At 33.7% G+C, this 21,058-nt stretch overlaps 1 protein-coding gene across 2 annotated transcripts in view; it reads left to right on the top strand.

The window, feature by feature from the left end:
- The first annotated feature begins 6,520 nt into the window (after window positions 1-6,520).
- krz (beta-arrestin protein kurtz) overlaps window positions 6,521-21,058 on the top strand; it is a 121,654-nt gene continuing 107,116 nt past the window's right edge. Inside the window, exon 1 of one of the 2 annotated variants that reach the window (XM_085809071.1) lies at window positions 6,521-6,733. The gene's annotated coding sequence lies outside the window, so the exon portion shown is untranslated. The other variant, XM_085809072.1, reaches the window with a different exon arrangement.

Here is a 21,058-nt window from a genome sequence, read left to right as displayed (position 1 = left end):
TAACGCGCATGCGGAGTGACGCAAAGAACGGATCCTTGTATTAGCTCGCGGTCTAAAGTAAGTGTTGTCAGGATGTTTTCAGAACAAGAACAACGATATTGGATAAAAATTGAATGTGCCAGAGGTCGTACAGCATGACAGGGTCATCAAGGGCTTCAAGAGGCTTGCAGGGAATCTGCATTGCCTTACAGAACCGTAGCATGATGGGTGAAAGCATTCAATGAAGGACGCCAAAACATGGCAGACGTGCTGCGGCCAGGTCATCCGAGTGTCAGCGATGCAAACGTGCAAGCTGTTGCCGCACTAATGGACAGTGATCGCCGCCAAACGATTCGTCAGCTGGCCGGACAAACGGGATTAGCGCATACGACTGTGCTGTACATTCTGATGGAACGCCTGTCCATGAGAAAAATTGCTTCATGATGGGTTCCACATTAATTGACGGAAATGCAGAAATGGCTACGATACGATCCTGCCCGAACCCACCTGGAGCGCGAAGGAGATGCTTTTTTACGCCGTATCATTACGCTGGATGAGACTTGGGCCCGATCGTACCAGCCAGAACCGAAACGCCAATCAAACGAATGGCGTCATCACGGGTCACCACGACGTTCGAAATTTCGTCAGAACCCCAGCAATGTGAAAGTTATGGTGATTCTCGTTTATGACTGTGATGGTGTCATCCTAACGCATACCGTTCCCCCACAGCAGACCGTCACTGCGCAGTATTACTGCTCATTTTTGGAGCACAATTTCCGACCAGCTTTGAGAAAAAAACGGCGACACTTTCTGCAGAACACTCCTCTCATTTTGCATGACAATGCTCGGCCACATGCAGCGCAAGCTGTGACTGATTTGTTCAAGCAATGGGGCTGGGAAGTGGTTTACCATCCACCATACTTCCCAGATCTAAGCCTTTGTGACTATGACTTAATTCCTAAGATGAAGGAACCACTTCGTGGCCGCTTCCAAACTGTTCCTGAGACTCTTGTGGCAGTAGACCGGTCCATTCAAACTATCAACAAAACAGGCGCTGCTACAGGTATTCTGCGACTTCCACATCGTTGGAAATGGGTTGTACACAATTCTGGCGACTATATTGAAGGACTGTTAAACATGGTGACATGAATCACTTTTGTATTCCTTGTAAATAAATAGTTGCCACTATTAAAGTTCCAACCCTCGTATTTTCAGTTAAATTTTTTTATGTAATCTTCAAGTGTTTGTTTCATATGTATGTTTTTTCATTTATGTTTATGTATATTATACATTATTATTGGAATTCAAATGGGTCACTCAGTGATCTACAGGTTGTCAAGATTAGAACAATTAATATCGTAAATTTTGCATTAAAGTAGACAGTAAGTCAAAGTTATTAGTACTGAAATTGCAGCCACAAAAAGCCCATGCATACACTGATACAGCCAAATCATTCCATTTCAACAAAACAATTGCAGTATTTATGGCTTTGACCACTCCTTTTAATTTTTGAGAGTGATAAGCATTTTGCCTGAATTTAATAGGTGAAATACTACATTATTATTTTATGCAAACAATTTAATATTTTGCATCATCACATACATTACTTGAGTAACAGAAAACACACCCTGCATTTTCAGAGAGTAGGAAAAAAATCTCATTATTGAGATTTTTCAAATATTCAGACAGATGTTAGTTTTACTTACTTTCATCATCAGCACTGCCAGGACAGCCCAGAATTTTCTTTTCAAAGATCGCCTAGGCTCTCTCTTCCCTCAGAGTTCACGTCTCTGAAGAATAGGTTAAGACTTTTTTTTTTTTTGCATAATAAAATACTGCTGTATTTAAGGTACAATTTTCACTTTTCTGCAGTATGAAGGTAATTTGTTATGATGTGTAATTAGGTAAATCAATCATAATATGCAATAACATGTTTTTTTAATAGGATATAAAACCTCAACCAAACAATTACACACACTATTTGACAAATTTATGTGTATGATTAAAATTTAGGGTGTGACTTGATGAAGCTGGTTAATAAAAATATATAACGCTTTGACTTGAGAATTAATTCTTGCACTTTCATGTGTAATTTTTCTTTCAGCATAATCCATAGAATATTAAGCACAATGAAGTTTAAGAATTTCAACACATTTTATATATTTATAACAGTACAGTTGTCAATAAGGAGATAAAAATAACCACGTTTTAATTGAACAAGTGGGAGAAGAACAAAATAGTGATAACTGGTACTTGCATTAAAAATGATGGGAGTTCTAAATAGGCAGATATAGTATCACTTCATTATTACTCTTTTATAAAGTTTTGATTTTAATACTATTGAGAAAAACAGTTCACATTTATTACCTTGTTAGTATGTGTGCCAGCAGCATTATGTATGAATCATATGATAACAATTTTTGAATGATCCATTAAAGAGCGATTTACTAGTGAATAAAGTATACGAAATTTTTAACAAAAGTAATGGAAAGGAAAATAATAATAAAAAAATGATATAACTGAAGTTAAATCACAAAATATATCCTCTTGCATATAAATGCACACACATACATATATATTATGTAAAATGGAAGGAAAAGTTACATACCAACTGCACATTCAGTGAATGAAATGATTTTCTTTTTATATAAATGAACCCTTGGCATTCTTCCGTGTCTTTCGGTGCAATTATAGCTACATGGGTGCCATCTACAGCACCGATGACACCAGGAAATCCAAACTTTTGATTAAATCCTAATTTAATTTTGTTTTGTTGGAAACTATTTATTGGAAATTTAATCCATTTGTTGAAAAGGCCAGAACAAATAGCATTTGTGACGTCTCGAATACACCGACTGACAGATTTCTGGCTCAGCCCAATATATCGGTCATTACCTACGTATCTCTGGTAACTTCCTGACGCATAAAAGTTTAAGGCACACAAAACCTGTTTTAAATAAATATATAAATAAATAACTATATGCATAAAACTAATGTAAATATTTTAACATATGCAGTGAAAGAAACTGCAAGACATATTTCTCTTTATACCCTTTTTAAATCTAAATAAAAAAATACACAAAACAGATATAATATCTAAAAGTAGAATCTGGTAATTAATTATAAAATCTGGTAACTAATAAATCAAGCATTCAAATATTTACAAGAATGTAATTTAACTGAAAATTGTACAGGAATTTAACTTGAATTATATACAAGAGAATCTGAAAACTAGTGGAAATTGACATTCATATTGGTACAATTAAAATTACTTAAATAAATTTTTTTAACTCAAAGCAATTTAACATGAAAGTTGAATTTAGGATGTGCTTAATTTTGAATATATACTGTGTACTCTTTAATGTATTACATTTTTATACACTACAAATTGAAATAAAAGTGGAGAGAAACAAATTATAATTTAAAACATAAAATTTCAAAATTTATAAATTATTCATCAAAAGATAAAAATTAAGTACATTAATATAGACTAGTTTAAAAATTATATTTTAAGTATGCACTCCTACTCTGTATGTGAAACAGAAAAATACCAAATATTTTCACTAAAATTAAATTAAGGAATTGCTTTTCTTATAAATCAATAGAGAAATATGAAAACTAGCGAATTATTCCTTACCTTTAATTCAGGAGTTATTGCTGTCTTTGACGTCGATGTACCGGTAAAGCAGGGCTTTAATTCATTTATAAGGCCCATGCTATAGGTTTTGTAACTCGAAATAATGCAATGAAAGTGGAATCATCAGCATCAAAAGCATTATTTCTATCACGAAATACCCGAGTTCTTCGCAAATCTTGAGAAATCAACAAATCGGTTAAACACACTTCCAAAAAAGTATCTGTGAGCTCCGCCATCTTGAATTTAGCTCTAAAACAACAGTCAGAAAGTTAAACGGCAGCTAGGCAGCTGTCGGAAAAATTTCCGACGCGTCGATTTCTGTAATGATCGAGACGATGACACCAGACTCGCTCTCTGTCGAGTAGATCGCAAAAAACGACCCGTTCCTCCATCTCGACAGTGTCCAGACTAGGGCCCTTAGTCTCTCGAGGACTGCTCGTAGATGTTTTCGGTGAGCTTCTTCATCTGGAGAGGCTATTAGAATGTCATCCAAATAGCAAAACACAAATTCTAGTCCATTCAACACACTGTTCATGAAACGTTGGAACGTTTGGGCCACATTTCGTAGGCCGAATGTCATGAATGGGAACTCGAATAAGCCAAAGGGAGTGAGAATGGCCGTTTTCGGTATATCTTCTTCGCGAACTGGAATTTGTTGGTATGCTCTAATGAGGTCTATGGAAGAGAAAACTCTTTTTCCAGCTAAAATGGAACTGCAATCTGTTAAAAATGGGAGAGGGTATCTATCAGGAATCGTGACGTTGTTTAACGTTCGATAGTCTCCACAAGGTCTCCAATCACCCGATTTCTTCATAGCGAGATGTAGTGGGCTCGACCAGTTACTTTTGGATGGCCTGCATAAACCCATTTGGAGCATAAATTCAAACTCCTTTTTAGCCGCTTTAAGTTTCTCAGCTGACAGTCTCCTGGCTTTAGCGAAAACTGGTGGACCTCTGGTTTCGATATAATGTTTGATGTTATGATTTTTAACTTTATTATAAACTGCATTCAGTTTTAACAAATCCGGAAAATCATTAATGATACGTTTATATGGATTATTTATGGCATTTAAAACCGGAATATTATTATTGTTATTTTGAAAACAAGGAGTTCCATTGGTTGTTAAGAATGTAGTACATTCAATCAACTTGCAATTTTTAGAATCTACCAAAAGGTTAAAATTTGCAAGAAAATCCATGCCTATTATCGGTTTGTTTACGTCCGCAATTACAAAAGGCCATGTGAATAATCGTCTGAATCCAAGATCAAGCTTGAGTAATTTTTGGCCATATGTTTTAATTTTCGTACCATTTGCAGCAAAGAGTTCTAATTTTGAGATGTTTTTTTATCTGCAGGCAAGGGAGGAATGACAGAAATTTCTGCCCCAGTATCTATTAAAAATTGGGTAGCCGATCCTTTGTCGCTGATGAAAAGACGATTCGGCTTGCACCCCTTGTCCCTCCGTCGTCAATGAGAGACGGGGAGCTGGTTTTCCGGACTATTTGTCTGTGATGTTGATGAGTAGTTGCAGGGTCGTTTACACTTAAATGACTTATCACCGAATTTTTTATGATAGTAACAAATATCACTAGATCTGTTACCACTGTAACTCCTATCTCGTGATTTGGATCGGTTATGACAATAGGGACGACTGTGGCGTTGCTTGTTTAAAGCAGAAACTTGTAAGCTAAGTTCACTAACCTGTTTTTGTAAACTTTCAATCACTTCCGTTTTTACCGTTATGGATGATGCAGCAGCTATTTGGGGAGTAACAGGGTTTAATTCCCAAATCTTATCGGCTATCGTAGCCACTTTTGACAAATCTTCACTACTAACAGATATAATGCTAGGCATGTTAACGGGTAAACGTTGTAGCCACAATGGTTTTAGGAAAGTATCTGTTACTTTATCGCCAGCCAAATTACGCATCTCACACAGTAATTGAGATGGCTTTTTGTCACCCAGTTCTAACTCACTCAGTAATTTTTGGGTTTTTTGAGTCTCTGAATAAGCATATAATGAAATTAGTCTATTTTTAATTGCCTCATATTTATTATCTTGTGGTGGACTTAGCAAAATATCAGATACCTGTGACAAAATATCGGGTTCAATGGAACTTATAACATAATCATATTTTGTTTGATCTGCATTTATTTTTGCATTTCTAAATTGTGCTTCTAGTTGAATAAACCATATTTTAGGATCTGGCTTCCAAAAAGGAGGAACTTTAACGCTTACCTTGGCGACAGATGCAGTTGTTGCTTTAATTTCGGTTTCGTCTTCGTCAGCCATTCTAGAATTCGATCACGCCGGGATACACCAGTGAAGTGTCTGGTGTGCAAATATAGAAAAATAACACTTCTCTGACTCCAATGGAACCAATATTTTATTCCTTACGATGTTATAGATTCTTATTCATAAGATTTATTTACATTTTACATGCACGTAGCTTCGCGTGACAAAAACTCGAAGTTTGTTTACTTCGTTCTTCGCGGAGACTAGAAGGTGTTGCCATTCCGCTTTAACTAAATTTAATTAGAAACTTAACGGAACTGAAGCGACACTACAGAGACTACAAAGCACTCCCTTTGTTGACGGGGGAGGGGAGTTTGATGTTACTTAAGAGCCATTCTTATATTTTTGAAAAAATATCATCTTACATTTAGAAAATTTATTAATGTTAGTACTTTATAATTTGTCAACATTAGAAGTACCTGCAGTGTTATCACTTATAGATTTTTAAAGAAGAGGGAGTCTTTTCCAATGATAAGTTAAAAATGAAACTCTGTATTTGCAGCATGCAGCATTCGTTTATATATTTGTAATCTGTGGCTTTTGAAAGTTATGTTATTTTTTGAGATATCGTAATAAACTTTCTTAATATGTTAACAGTATTTCATGAAGGTGTGATCTGTAGCACTGTTTGTCGGTTAATGCTTCCGCTGAGTGTTTAGTTAACCAATTTTAGTTCAAATGAAATTCTCTCTGGCAACATATATGAGTAAATTGTCAGTATGTTGTGAAATTGAGGAATCCTTCGCGAATTGAAATTCTCATGTTTTTGTGACAGTTACTGTTACAAGCAATATCAGTTCGGCTTTATTTAGTTTTTAATGAGTAAGTATAGTTCTCTCAAAAGCGATGCATGCTTCCATGATAGTTGGTCGCTGTTGTTCCCTATGTGAATGACGCTCTAGTACGAGCTTGTATCTTTTTTAAAAGGTGCTTACTAACGCTGATGGTAATTGTCAGAGTAAGAAAAAAGTGACCATGGGAAAGAGGAAGTTATCCTATTAAGTTCATGAACTGCTTTCAACACCAAAGTCGGTGCTATGCTTTGATTTTAAATGTGCTAATATTTTATGCGGCTAATGAAGTTATGTGTGGGTGGAAAATAACTTGACAGGAGTAGAACTTCACAAATGGATATCGCGCGAAAGGCTGTCAGGCTGTCATCTGCATTCTTTATTTCGGGGTGAAGTTTATGCTTGTTGCTTTTATGTAGTGATTGTTTATCGCTTGTATGTTGCATTTGTGATAACATTTTTATAATGGTTTATAATACCTGTGGCTTTCTCTACATAATTTCTGTGCGGTTTCTAGTTTCATCATAGGTTTCGGCGCTCATTGAGATTATAAACAGTAATAATCACTCATCTCTGTATTTTGTATATTAATATACTACCTAGAGAGATTTAAATTAGGTAAGTTTGAGAAATTTTAAGTTCCTCCTTTGGTATGGCTGTGATTACTTTGATTTATTCATATGTTATTCATTTGATTTTACCTCTTTTTTTTAAAGATTAGAACTAATAATGTAAACATTTGTTTACTTTAGACTTAAAATATTTAATGTATGTTATAAGCCATAAATTTATCAATTGAGTTAATGAGTGTTTTTCACATTGCAAGTTCACAATTATAACTGAGTAAACTTTATATTTTGTGCTTTCGAATCTTCTTATGCTTAAACGTAAGAATTTGATATTTAGAAGTGTTTAGATTTTATTTAATTTAAAAAAAATAATTGCTGATTTTAATTAAAAATACCAAGCAAAAATATTTTTCTTCATCCTTGCTGCATGAGACTGTTATTGTGTAACTAAAAATATATTCTTCACCTCTGTTTTTCTATAAGGATTAATGTAAAGAGCCATAAGAAATATTGAAAAAATTATTTCGATCATATTATTACTGTATACATTTTTATTGAAAGTTGTATAAACAGTTACATCCTATATGAGTTACTTATCTTTAGTGTAAATTTCGATAATTTCCAAAGAAATTTTTGCAATAGAATAATAGTATTAGTTTTCATAATGATGAGAACACTAATATAGAACGATTCTAATAAGTTATTGTTGCCTTCAGAATTTACAGACATTATCACAGACGACAGCAGTATATTGGGTTAATCTTTGGATTATGGTAACTTGGTGATCAACCCTGCTACAGCAACCTGCTAGTTTTTGTTTGGACGCCATTTTGTTTTCACGAAGTAAAGGCATTTTTTTTTTAACTCAACATTTTTTTCAACAATCTGCTAGTCGAATTACGCTTATGAACTTTTATGGGCTTAATCATGACGAAGATTAGGTGCGAAATTGGGAGAAAGTGCAGAATCGCAAACTGCTTGCCACGTTTTTAAGAATTGCACATACACTGTATCCATGTACACGTCGACCTATTTTCACTTAAAAAACATCCCAGAATTGCACACATCGACCTATTTTCACTTAAAAAGTCAAAGAAAATTGACAAAATCCAATTCTTCTGACTCCTGTAAAAAGTGCCAAACAAATAAGCGGGCGATTCTGCACTTTAGCAGCGAAATTGTTTCTAAGTGCTTATTAGCTAAAATCCTGATTGGAATTTTCCAGAAAATGTCACATTACATGTCTCATGATCTCTCATTTCTCCGAGACAAAATAATCTGCGATTTGAACTGTGTACTTCTCAGATTATTGCTAAAGTCCTAGCTAGTAACCTTTATCGCCTTATCCAAATGTCACCAAACTATCTGTTACCATATTCCAAAGATTAGGCCACTTTCCATTATTGTACTAAATGCTGAATTGAACTTCAAACATGTTTATCTATAGTGGTAGGAAAATTCAGTTTAGGTATTTAAATCCTGGTTTTCGTATTAATGCTAGAAATGTTTTAATACATTTATCTTTCATATACAGTCAAAAGTCGTTAATCCGGACTTTCGGAACATCTTTGCAAGCCTGCTTTTTCATCTAATAAAGAGATAAGGCATGAGGGTTGGCAACAGAGTGGATCCTGTAGTTTCTTTAGCATATACAGTCAAAAGTCTTTAATCCAAACTCGTCGGGACTTAGGCAATTCCGGATTATAGATCATCAGTTTAAATCTGGTAAGATGGCATGCAGAAATTATAAAATTAAAAATATGAAATAGTAATTTATGAAATAAAGAAGAAATTATGATCTAAAGAGTATCAAAATTTACAAAAAGAAAAAGCTTAATATTTATTTATTTACTTTATTAAACATTTCTTTCAATGTAAGTTGTTTAAGTTGCTTCATTTTATGCGATAATACTTTCTCTTTAATTCTATTAAACAGACATAATTTCTTGTTTAGTTACAAAGTTCTGCTGTTCAAGTCCTATAATTGCTGTGTCGAGAATGCCAACTAATTTGTCAATTGAAATTTTTTCATTTTCAATAACCTGTGTCACTTTCTTCACTATCAGAAGCGAGTTATAATGATGAGGAACTTGATTTAAATCATATCAAAGACGGAGTACATCGAGATGAAATACTACATTTAGTAAGGTATTATAAGTCAAATAAAATAAAAACATCTGCCCTGAAGATAAGGATAGTGCTGACAGATCAACTTCCAATTCATTGCGTGCTGCAACGTTTCCCTCCCCCTCAGAGCAGCATGAAATTGATAAACATATTTCAGAATGATTAGATAATCAAAGGATATGCCTTTATCCATTTTTTGCAGCAATTCCACTTTCTGTTTAATGGACTTCGAAACATACTTTCGCTTTGTAGATCCTTTACATATCAGTAAATATATATTGGAAATTCTATTTGACATAATCGAAAATTTCAAGCTTACTTTTATAAAATTGCTCTAACAGTCTGCAAAAAATAATAAGCCGGATCCAATTCGAAGATTAAGGAACAACGCAATCTGCAACATTAACTGAATTACATAATTTTAGCTTAGCTTATACTGTTCGCTATACATTAAACGCGCATGCGCACACGCATATTTGCAGCCGTAAAGGTCTTACGTGCACACATAAATGCCAGTGCCGACGCATGTGCAGAAATTTTATAACTTTGAGGTCCGGATTATAGATCATTCCGATCATTATGGGTGTCCGAATTAATGACTTTTGACTGTACTATTATTTTGATATATGGTTAAATAATATCATCTGTTATTAACAGCAGATGGTAGGGTATCCCTGCATGATCAGAACTTTTTTTTTGTAATGAAAAACCTGAGCTGCTGATTAGCAGGTAACTAAAATAATAAGACACTGATAATTTATTGTGAATTTGATTTCTAGTAGCTGATCAGGCTGGCATTTGGAATTTTTTTGGTTTTTCTCACAAATATGAATAAATTATTTCCTCCATGAAAGTATAAATAAGTTACGCTGAAATTTTTTAGATGCGCGCAGATCGTAAGTGGCAGAAAAAATTAATGTTTAAATTTAAAAATATTAACTATTTTAGCCTAGCAGTATGTGTGAACTGATATGCAAATACATATAGACACGTGTGCATGCATACATACATTTCTGAATCCTGTCCCGATAACAGAACGGAACAAAAATTTCTGACATTAAGTCATACACTTGAAGGTTATTGCCTTGGAGAATGAAGGCCTTAGTGAAGGATTATATGGGGAAAAACATGAAATCCTTCACGTGATAGCTCATTTACCAAATTTAAACATGGATCTAACTATCAGTGTTTGACAATTTTATCACTGAGCTGCTGGTAAGCTAACTAGAGTTTTAAAAATTATGAATAATAATTCATTTCTCCAACTGAGGAAGAATAAGTAAAAACATGAGGCAAATTGAAGAAGGAAATACAGCTAGAGGAATAATATTAACAGTGTAAAGAGCATTTATTAAATTGTGCTTGTATTGGATATTTTAGCACTATTTTTAGCACCTGAACTGAGTATATCTTCATTGATTATAATGAGCAGTTTCATTAAACACACAGTGTCACAGTAGCGTGTAGCATTGATGGTTCCAACCTCCAAAAAGTCCAGCAGCAAAACTCCTTGGGCGTCCCAGAAAACTGTGAGGAGCACTTTACCTGCAGAGGGAGTTGTCTTGAACTTCTTTCAGACAGGTGATGATGGATGTTTCCACTCCATAGATGCGGCCTTCGATTCTGGCGTGAAATGGTGGACCCACGTTTCATCCCCCGTCACAATCAGAAACAGAAAGTCATTGCCATCTTCATGGTAACGCACGAGATGTTCCAGGCTGACCCCCAATGCGTTGTTCCTTGTGTGTCGAGGTCAGTTGTCGGGGCGCCCATCGTGCTGACACTTTTCTGTATCGAAGAATGTCGTGGATGATGTTTTGAGCTCTCTCATGTGAGATTCCAAGTTCTTCCGCTACTTCATCGATGGTGATACGCCGGTTCGCTCTAATCATGTCACCCACCTTCCTGACATTTGCATTTGTAGTGGCCGTGCTCGTCCGTCCAGCTCTCGGTATGTTCTTCACTTGCTGACGTCCATCACTGAATGTGCGACACCATCTCCGCACCATTTGCTTCGACATCACACCTGGCCCATAGACTTCCACGAGGCGGTTATGAATTTCTGTTCCTGATACTCCACATGCCCATTCATAGCGGATAACCGCTCTTACTTCCTCCTTTGACCACGAATTCAAAACGCACCTTCTCTCCATATCTACCGGGGCTCAAATGAGAGGCTGGTCTCCGCTTTGCGCAGGCACTGCAACAGCGCCATCTGCTTGATTTGCAGCGACCTCTACCCAATGGTGTATCGGTGACTTGCGCGTTTTCCTGCTGTGTCGCCTTTTCCCCATAGCCGTTCAACGCTTCTTCCATATGTAAAGCATGAATTTTTCTTGGAGGACTTTTTGAAGCTTATCAAGCGATATGACGAATGTCTCAACGTACTCGTACGAGAATAATAAAATAAAGGTATGTCATATCTTTAATGTCTCATTATATTTTTTGACTTTCATACACAACTCTGACCACAGTCGACTGGGGAAACTTATTTTTCAACTTACCCTCGTACTATGGCTAGCCATGAATTGGAAGTTTTATGAAGCCCTCCAAAGTGAATTGAAAAAGAAATATAACATTGAATATATATTTATTGGTAATTGTGACTTGCATATTTTGAACAATGCATTTCGTAAAGGAGCATCCATACTTTACAGGCTGGGATATACCTTCTATTTTAGGAGCTCTGTACCATCTTTTCAAAGATTCTCCAGCACATTGAGCAGATTTTTTAACGGCGAATGTGCATAAGACTTTGCTATTTAAATTTTGTAACCATAGGTGTTGCATGCTTTTGAAATTTGGGAAGATACAAAAGGCCATGTCAAACTGTTGAGAATAGGAAATATGCAAAAATAACTTGCAAATCACATGAAATAAGAGTTGCAATTAATGACAAATTAATGCCTGTAAAATTCTCTTTTTTTTTTTTCTTTTTTTTTTTTCCATTTGTGTGGTTGAATTGATCAAACCCTTTTTGAAACTTTAACCAAAATAATGAAACTACTTGTTTTTTTTCTTTGCATTTGATTTGCACAAATTAGTAAAGCAGCTTGCAACATTTCAAAATTATAAAAGAAGAGTACATGCTAAAAGTCAGTTCATCACTGAAATATTTATGTAACTTTGATTTTTCTAAGGAAGGTATTATTACTGAAATAAGTGAGATTAGTTTATAATAAAGGGTTGAGAAGCTCTTGCAAGAACTATACACTAAAAAAGAAATCATAGATAAAGATTACCTTTCTCTCGTAAACGCGATACACAAACTTTTATATTACAGCTACTTGAAAAGCTGACTGAGAAATGTCCAGTTAGTTATTCATTAATTTGAAATGCTGTTTCTATAGACCCAAAGTACATAGCGCAAAACAGCACAAAAGCGTACAGGAAAATTAAAAGTATATTGACATTTTCCCCAAAAGATCACACTGCAGAAGAAGAATGCAATGATATTTTTTTGGAATATTCCAGTTTCATCGAAAATGTTGTCCAGCCGTACCTTACAGAATTTAAAACCTATGATGTGAAAGAAAATGAAGTCAGGTACTTTTTTTTACACACATTAATTAATAAAAAGTATTTCAAATTATGGGAAACATTTAAAATGATTTTTATTCTTTCCCATGGGCAACCATCTGTTGAATGAGAATGTAGTATCAATAAAAATATAGAAATGGAAAAATCTGGGGGAAAATTCATACATGCCTAGTGTGTAGTTTGTGATTATGTGAAACATGCTGGTAGGATCCATAATGTATCAGTTCTGAAAAAGATGATAGTGGCTGCTTCATCAGTTCGTTCATAGTATTATTTATATTTGGAGGGGGGGGGAAGTTCAAAAAAAAAAAAAGAAAAGGAAAAGCAGAATCAACAGATGAATTGATTTCTCTTAAAGAAAAGAAAACTTTCTTAGAGAAATTACATTGCTTGAAAATAAAACAAATGAACGTGCTGCAAAGGCTGAAGTTACAAAAGACTTTAATCTTTTAAATAAATCTAAGGAAATGCTGAAAACTACTTGTGAAAAACAAACTCATTTAAGAAAACTGGACTCAAACGTTAATAAAAAGAGAAAAAGGGAAACATAAAAATCTTCTTATCCATTAATAAGCATAAATCGTTTTTCTTGTTTCTTTTTTATACTGTAATGTGCTCTGTATAAATATGATTTATTATTATTTATTCTGTATTTTTAACTGAAATTTCATCATCAAATCATGTAATTTTCTCCTCAATTTAACTAGTTCTGTAAACGGAACTGTTATTTAAAGTTAAAAAACAATTGTTTTCACAATGGTTGAGTAATGCTTATGTTGTCCTAATAAATACTGAATTTTTCATATTTTAAATTACAAGTCTCATTTTCTTTCTAAGATTATGTAATTGTGTATGTATGTGATTAAGCAGGTGCTTATTTTTTTCCCTTAAAATGTGCTTGAGAAGTTCTTACTGTTTTTTTAACTAAAATGTGGCTATTAACCCTGAGTATGGAAGCTTGCTGGATCCATAACCTGAAAACGTGTTTCTATAACTAAAAATGGAAACAAAAATCTGACCAAAAAATTATAAGTTTTAATTGGAATTACTAACTAAAATAGAACTACATCTTTGGAATAACAGCATCGCTGAATACAGTCTTCTAATAGCATCAGAAACTCTGTTGCCAGAATTTATAAACTAAATTATACATTATTATTCATTTTTTTTAAAAATCATACCTTAATAGTTTTCCCCAGTAAGCCTTGTACATAGTTTAGCTAAAAACCGTGGCAATAAAATTGTTGTCACTTTACAGTTTTCTAGCATGCAGTATATAATTTTCCTATGTGTTTTTTAATCTGTTAGCATTTGCGTTTCTTTTCTTTTCAATTTTCAGAGGGTAAAATTAGTGAAAAAAAGGAGGGGAAGAAAATTTGCAGTTACATATGGCAGATGATACCGCGTTTAATTTCATACTATTTTATTAGTTGTGTAAGCAGATGTATTGAATAATTTAATTACGGTGTTGATACTGTCAGTCAGTGCTCTTTAAACCCAGCTATGGGAACCTGCCTGTTATTTAGTAGGTGTGTATTTTACTACAATAGTGACTGGAATCTGCTTAGCATTAGTTCTACAAGAAAGCAAGAATTTCTCAGTCATCTGTTTCTGAATTCAGTTGTTGCAGGTGACATTTTAGATCATCATATAAGTGTTTCTTGTTATTAAATTCAAGATAAGTCTGGCTGCCACTTTATATTTGTCATGCTGTCAAAGCAGTGCATTTTAATATATTGTATTTACACTGTTTTAAAAGCATAATCATTCTAATGGCACAAACTTTAGACATATCTTCCATTATTTTCTTGTAATACAGTAGGTAAGTGTTGTCTCCTAGCACATTATTATGCCCCTTGTTTTACCCAGAAATTTCAGGTATGCTAGTCTGTTCAGATGAGCAGCTTACTCCTCAGACTGTGCGCCTGTTGCCACAATATGTAAGTGCTGATCATGCACTCGGGATCTATTGCTTCATGTTGTTGATGTGCACAGACAGTGTCATAACCCTCATGGGAACAGAAACTTCTGTTTGCTAAGCCAGTAACTCATTTTTCCAGTCTTGAGTGTTTCATATAGCATGTTCTCCTGCCTTCCTCTAATGATGCTTCTTCCAGCATTTGTTGGAGGTGTGCTAGTGGATCAATAGATAAAACTGCTGAATACTGGTAGTTCAGCATGTGTTCAAATCCTGAGAAATGTGTTGATTGCTTCAGTGTTTTTGTGCTTATTTTCATAATATGATAAATTTTTCCTCAGAAAGTCCTCTTCAGAGATATCTTTAGGTAGATGATATTTGTATAATTTGCTGTATTAATCTAAACCAGAGAATGAAATGAGTATTTAATACAACATCTGTTCAGAGAATTTTCTATATTTGAAATATGTAACATCTGCTCTAAAAGCTATATCTGTGAAAGAATGTGTTATTACATGAAAGGTTAGTGCTATTCTCCTGCAGTTTTTCTGTAATTTCGTAACATGAAACTCCTTTGGCTGAGGCTCATTATAATTTTATTTCTCTCAAATTGTTCGAATTGTCATTAATGAATTGCTTTAGTTCTGTGACCTCCCTTTTATAAGATTTTATATTCGCATGGACTGTTTGTTCTATATACTGGATACAGTTTGACAACTGTTTCTCCACTGTGTAAGCTAGTTGTCTATGTTTGATCTACCACGGTTCACAAATTGAATAGTTTGTGTAACTGAAGCAAGTGTTGAACTGATATGATAATTATACCTCTTTAGGTAAAAGTTAAATCTGTTTAACTACTGATAAGAAGAGTTGTGTTGTGAATGCTTTATTTACTTACGATTGACTACATCAAAGTGCATGTAACTGGGTGTGTCTGTGTAGTGTTTTCTAACTGTAGCAGCAGATGTGCATTATTGATATTCTGGTTGTAGCTAAATCTGTGTGGAACAACCTATCAATTAGTAAAATGTGTATATATTAAAATCTGACATTAAATTGTTAAATTGTTAGTCACTGATCAGGAACTTGAAAGAGAAATGACCATTTTATTTAAATTGATTTTAATGGTAAATGTGACATTTACTAAAAAGTGGAATTTTTCCTTTCTGTTTCTTATAATATTAAAAGTGATTATACCATAATCTTTCCAATTTTTATTGCAGTTATTTGATATTTATCATTTACCCATCTCATCAAATTTTGCCAAAGATAAATGATCTTACTTGCATGGCATAACAAGCTATGCTACCATTCAATATTTTTTAAAAATTTTTCATTTATCTTTCAAATTAAAACTGTATATTTTGCAATTAACTGAATAATTTCAATGTAATATGCATCCTTTTTATTACTTTATATCTTTGTTTTATTTCTTAATAATTTCCATGTTGATGAAGTTTGTACTTTAATTCATAGAATTCATATATAATTGGTAATTTTTGTAACCATTTGTATAAATATTGTATTTAATGGTATAATGTACCTGCTAGTTGTTAAAATCACTTCCGTTTCAAACATATTTGAATTCTTTAAGCAGTTAAGTTACATAAATGCCGATTTCAGTATTGCAAATTAGGATATCAACTTTGAACTTATTTAGTAAGATAGTAGCTAGCAATTAAACTAATAATTAATGCCTAAATTCTAGCTTAAAAATAATACTAAAATTAAACTTTGTCAAATTTGGAAATCTATTATTTTTTAATAAAAATTTTTTTATAATTACATATCTGATGGAATTCCAAACTTTTACAAAGAACTGCTCTATTCATGTTTTGTATTGATCATCAATAATCTTTCAGTTGTTTTTTTCAAGTTCTTAAAACTGTCAATAGATTTTCTCCAAATTTCAGTTCAGAAGTTGGTTTGCAGTGCTTCTCTTGGGCTGAGATTGGCACATAGTCATTTTCTTCCATATCACTTTCACTGTTAGTTTCAGTTTCTGAAGCTGTTTTAACACTGTGTATAATATTGTAGTCAGTTTTCTCATATGCTGTTTCAATATTATCATCAGTTGCAACATATTTTAAAATCTTCATAATTTTTCTCAACAATGTTTGAAATATTAGAAATATCTTGCAAGTCCTCTTTGGCTTCTCCTAAATAACAACCACATTTTCTAAAGCAGTTTCTAACATGGGAGTAGTGATGAGTCAGTACTACCGAACCGGGTATTTTGTAACGGGTACTGAAAATCGGTACATCCAAGTACCCGTTACTTCAGTACCGAAATCGGTACTTTTCGGTATTTGTTACTTCTGTACCGAAACAGGCACTTTTTGGTATTCGTTACTTCTGTACTGAAATGGGTACTTTTCTGTATTCATTACTTCTGTACCGAAATGGGTACTTTTCAGTATTCGTTACTTCTGTACCGAAACGGGTGCTTTTCGGTATTCACTACTTTGTAATGAACATATGCGTCTCTTCTTGGTATTTCGGTATTCGTTACTGGAGGATCGATGAGGGTTCAGTTCACTTCAGTTTTGGTACGAGGACAGTAGTATCTGGTTGTATTTGCGAAATGGTGATATGCGCTCCTTGTGTCCATGAATGACCTTGAAATAGGCTCTGACCTGGCAGTCCAAATCTTTTTATTTATTTATTTTTTTTTTTTTTTTTTACTTCCTCTGGAGCTTATTTGAAAGGGGGGAACTATCGAATGGAACACAGGAAATTATCCGGACATGTTTATGTAAACATACGTGTCCCTCCCTTTTTTTCCTTTGCATTTTTTGCTCTTTCATGCCTGATTAATAGAATCATTAGGCGATATTGCACTGACCCTTTTCATAGCATAGTGCTGATTTTAGAATTTGCAGCTGGAGTGAACAGCGGAAGTCGTTAATAGAATTTTTTTATGCTTATCTGACGATGCTGATGACCATCTCCCAACTTCGTCACTTTTCCCATAAGATTCATTCTTGTCTCGTACTGGTGAGTATTGGTATGTTAAAGAATTGCTTAGTCTCTATCAGTTTCTTACACCTCAGAAAAAAAAAAAAAAAAAAAAAAATAGAATTACAAAATGTCTAGTAAGAAAAGAAAATTCAGCTTGGTTTGGCAGCACTTTTCCTATACTAATGAAGACGAAAAAGTTATGTGTGACATTTGTAAAGACCTTTTATCCATCAAAGGTGGTTCAACAGGAAATTAAAAAAAAAATATTTGCAAAGGAAGCATCCTTGTGTAAATCTGCATGAGAAATGCGCTTTGCCGAATCAAGATGTTGATTATATTGATGCCGCTCCAGCCCGTTCTGTTGTCACTAGCCCTGCAGATGGTGGGCAACCATGCACATCCCAGCAGACTACACAACTTACAGTAGACAACAGTGCTTGTGATATTGTTGGTGTATTTTCACAAAAATCCCAGTCCAGCATAATGCAGTTTATCCAGAGAAATACGATGGATATACATAAAAAAAAAGTAATCGATCGCGCACTGATCAAAATGGTATATAAGGATTTACAACCAATAAGTATCGTAGAAAATGAGGGTTCCGAGAATACTCAAAGGCTTTGAATCCAACCTATTCCTTACCTTCACGGAAAACAGTTTCTAAATCCTTGCTTCCTGCTGCTTATGGAGAAAAAAAGAATAGTTTAAAAAACGTTCTTAGTGCTGTACAAAATATCTGTTTGACTGTAGACTGTTGGAGCAACCAAAAGGCTGAAAGTTACATGGCCGTGACAGGCCATTTTATTGACGAACACATGCAAAGGAAAACGGTACTGATTGACTGCTCAATTTTTGATGAACGTCATTCAGCCAAAAATATTGCAGAAAATATCATACACATTTGCCAACCATATTTTCTGATGGAAAAGTGTCTTTAATAGTGACTGACAATGCCAAATATATGATTAACGCTGTCGACAGCAAACTAAAGTTAAAACACTTATTAAACATTTGTTAAAACAAGCATTGCACACTCTCTTAATTTGGCTGTCACAAATTCTCTAAATGAGGTTAACGACCTTCTAAAGAAAATTAGGGATAATGTGATAATTTACAGGAGAAGTAATATCGCTGCAAAAAATCTGTGAAAATATCTGTGCTCTAGTGAGGAGAGAAAAAACTTAAAAGTCGTCTTGGATGTGAAGACTCGTTGGAACAGCACATTTTATATGGTCAAATGTTTCCTTGAACTCAAAGACGCTATTCGTTCTACAATGGGTTTGATGAACGACCCCCCAGAGGCTCTTGATGTGCCAGAATGGGAAAGTGTCCAACATCTTTGTAACGTTTTGAAACCTTCTGAAAAGGTGACTTGTGAGTTGAGTTCGGAAAAATACTTGTCAGCATCTATGGCACCTGTGTTAATCGGCGGACTTAAAAAAATCTGCGAAAATCTGCTTAATAAAAGTGTTAATGAACAAGTACAAACTGTTGTACTAGTACTACAACGTGAATTGGGTAATAGATTTACAACTATCGATTCAAGAGAAGACATTGCTCAAGCCGCTTTCCTTGACCCCCGAATAAAAAAATTGGGACTCAAATGTGATGTCGCCAAAAAAATTGAAAGTGATATTATCCATGAGTTATTGGTAGTTGCACAAACTACCCATAATCTTGTTGAGGATGTGGAAGGGGATGATGAAGAGATAGACAAATCATCGGTTTGGTTCGAGTTTGAGAGTAAAGTTAAAGACTCGAACTTCATCAGCTCCCGCAGCAGATGCGGCGATCGACAAAGCTGCGGCAGAAGTGAAAAGATACCTGCAAGAGCCCATTCTTTCCAAGAAATCTGATCCACTGGAGTGGTGGGAAAAGAATAAAAATGTATTTCCTAATTTGTACGAATTATCATGGAAAAAATTAGGCCGTGTGGCTACTTCAGTGCCATGCGAAAGGATGTTCTCTAAAGCTGGATTAATACTGAATGATCGCCGAAATTGTTCAAGTGGACAAAAGTTGAAACAACTAATTTTCTTACATTACAATTATAATATTTAATCATTTGTTGACCTTCTTAAAATTCCAACCTAAGTTCAGCTTAAAATGTTTATTTCTATGTTTATTTTCGCTGCATTATTTTCAAAACTGTTTCTGGGAGTCAATTTTTTTATGCTTAATTTTTCGTTACATATTTTAAGTGGTCTTTATAAAAAAAAAATTGAAGGAATTAAATGCCTAAAAAAGTTAAAAAATTTGATACTTTTATAACGTTTTGCACAGCCTATCAAAGTTTTATTTGTTTTAATTAAATGAAATATTACTTCATTTAAATGTCAATTTCTTAAAAAAAATATTATTTTGAAATTGTATTTAGATTATTAATATAATATAAAGTTCTACCATTCTATTATTTACTTAGCTGTACTCACATATGTTAAGTTCTCATATAGTTGAAAGCATGCTATCTTATTTCCTAGTGTTTAAATCTTTAATTTAAATTTTTATATCGAATGTACTTATTGAATTCATATAATGCAATTTTACAACTATTTTTGTTGCTTTTTGCTGTTACAGCATCCAGATATTATGTTCTCGTAGTTTTAAAGACATGCTGCCTTATTTCCTAGTGTTTTTAATAATCTTTCACTCAAAATTCTTATGTCGAATGCGCTTTGGCTGTAATTTGAGTTTTAAAAATATTTTTTTACCATTCTGTTGCATTTTTGTGTTTACAGCAGTTACTGCATCCAGGTATTGCACTCTCACAGTTTTAAACCCTTTGCTATCTTATTTTGCTTAGTGTTTTTTGATAATCTTCAATTCAAAATTGTTATATTGAATGTGCCTTTTAAAATCATATTGTGCATTTTTAAAAATATTTTTAACCATTTTGCTGAAATTTACTTGTTACTGTAGTACATCCAAATATATTACATTATCTCACTTTTCAAAACATACCTCATTTTCTAGTGCTTTTGTTAATTCAAAATGTTTAAATCAAATATATATGTTTATGCATTTTTTAAAATCATATTTTTTGTTTTTAAAAATATTTCTAATCATTTTGTTGTTTATTGTACGGTGCCAAATCTCCAAAAGTACAAATTTAACTCAAAATAAACCTAAATGTAATTTAAAAAGGAACAGTATAAACTTTTTTGTGGAAAAGCTCCTCAACCATGTGTATATGAATAAATGTGTAAATTTTATTTTATGCCAGTATTGTACAATTAAACAC

This window comes from Stegodyphus dumicola, chromosome X2 (assembly GCF_044657685.1).
Source record: "Stegodyphus dumicola isolate Sdum_Otavi_A_Nest chromosome X2, ASM4465768v1".
NCBI lineage: Eukaryota > Metazoa > Arthropoda > Arachnida > Araneae > Eresidae > Stegodyphus > Stegodyphus dumicola.
The sequence above is the reverse complement of the archived record's forward strand: the minus strand, read 5'-3'. Positions and strand labels throughout refer to the sequence as shown.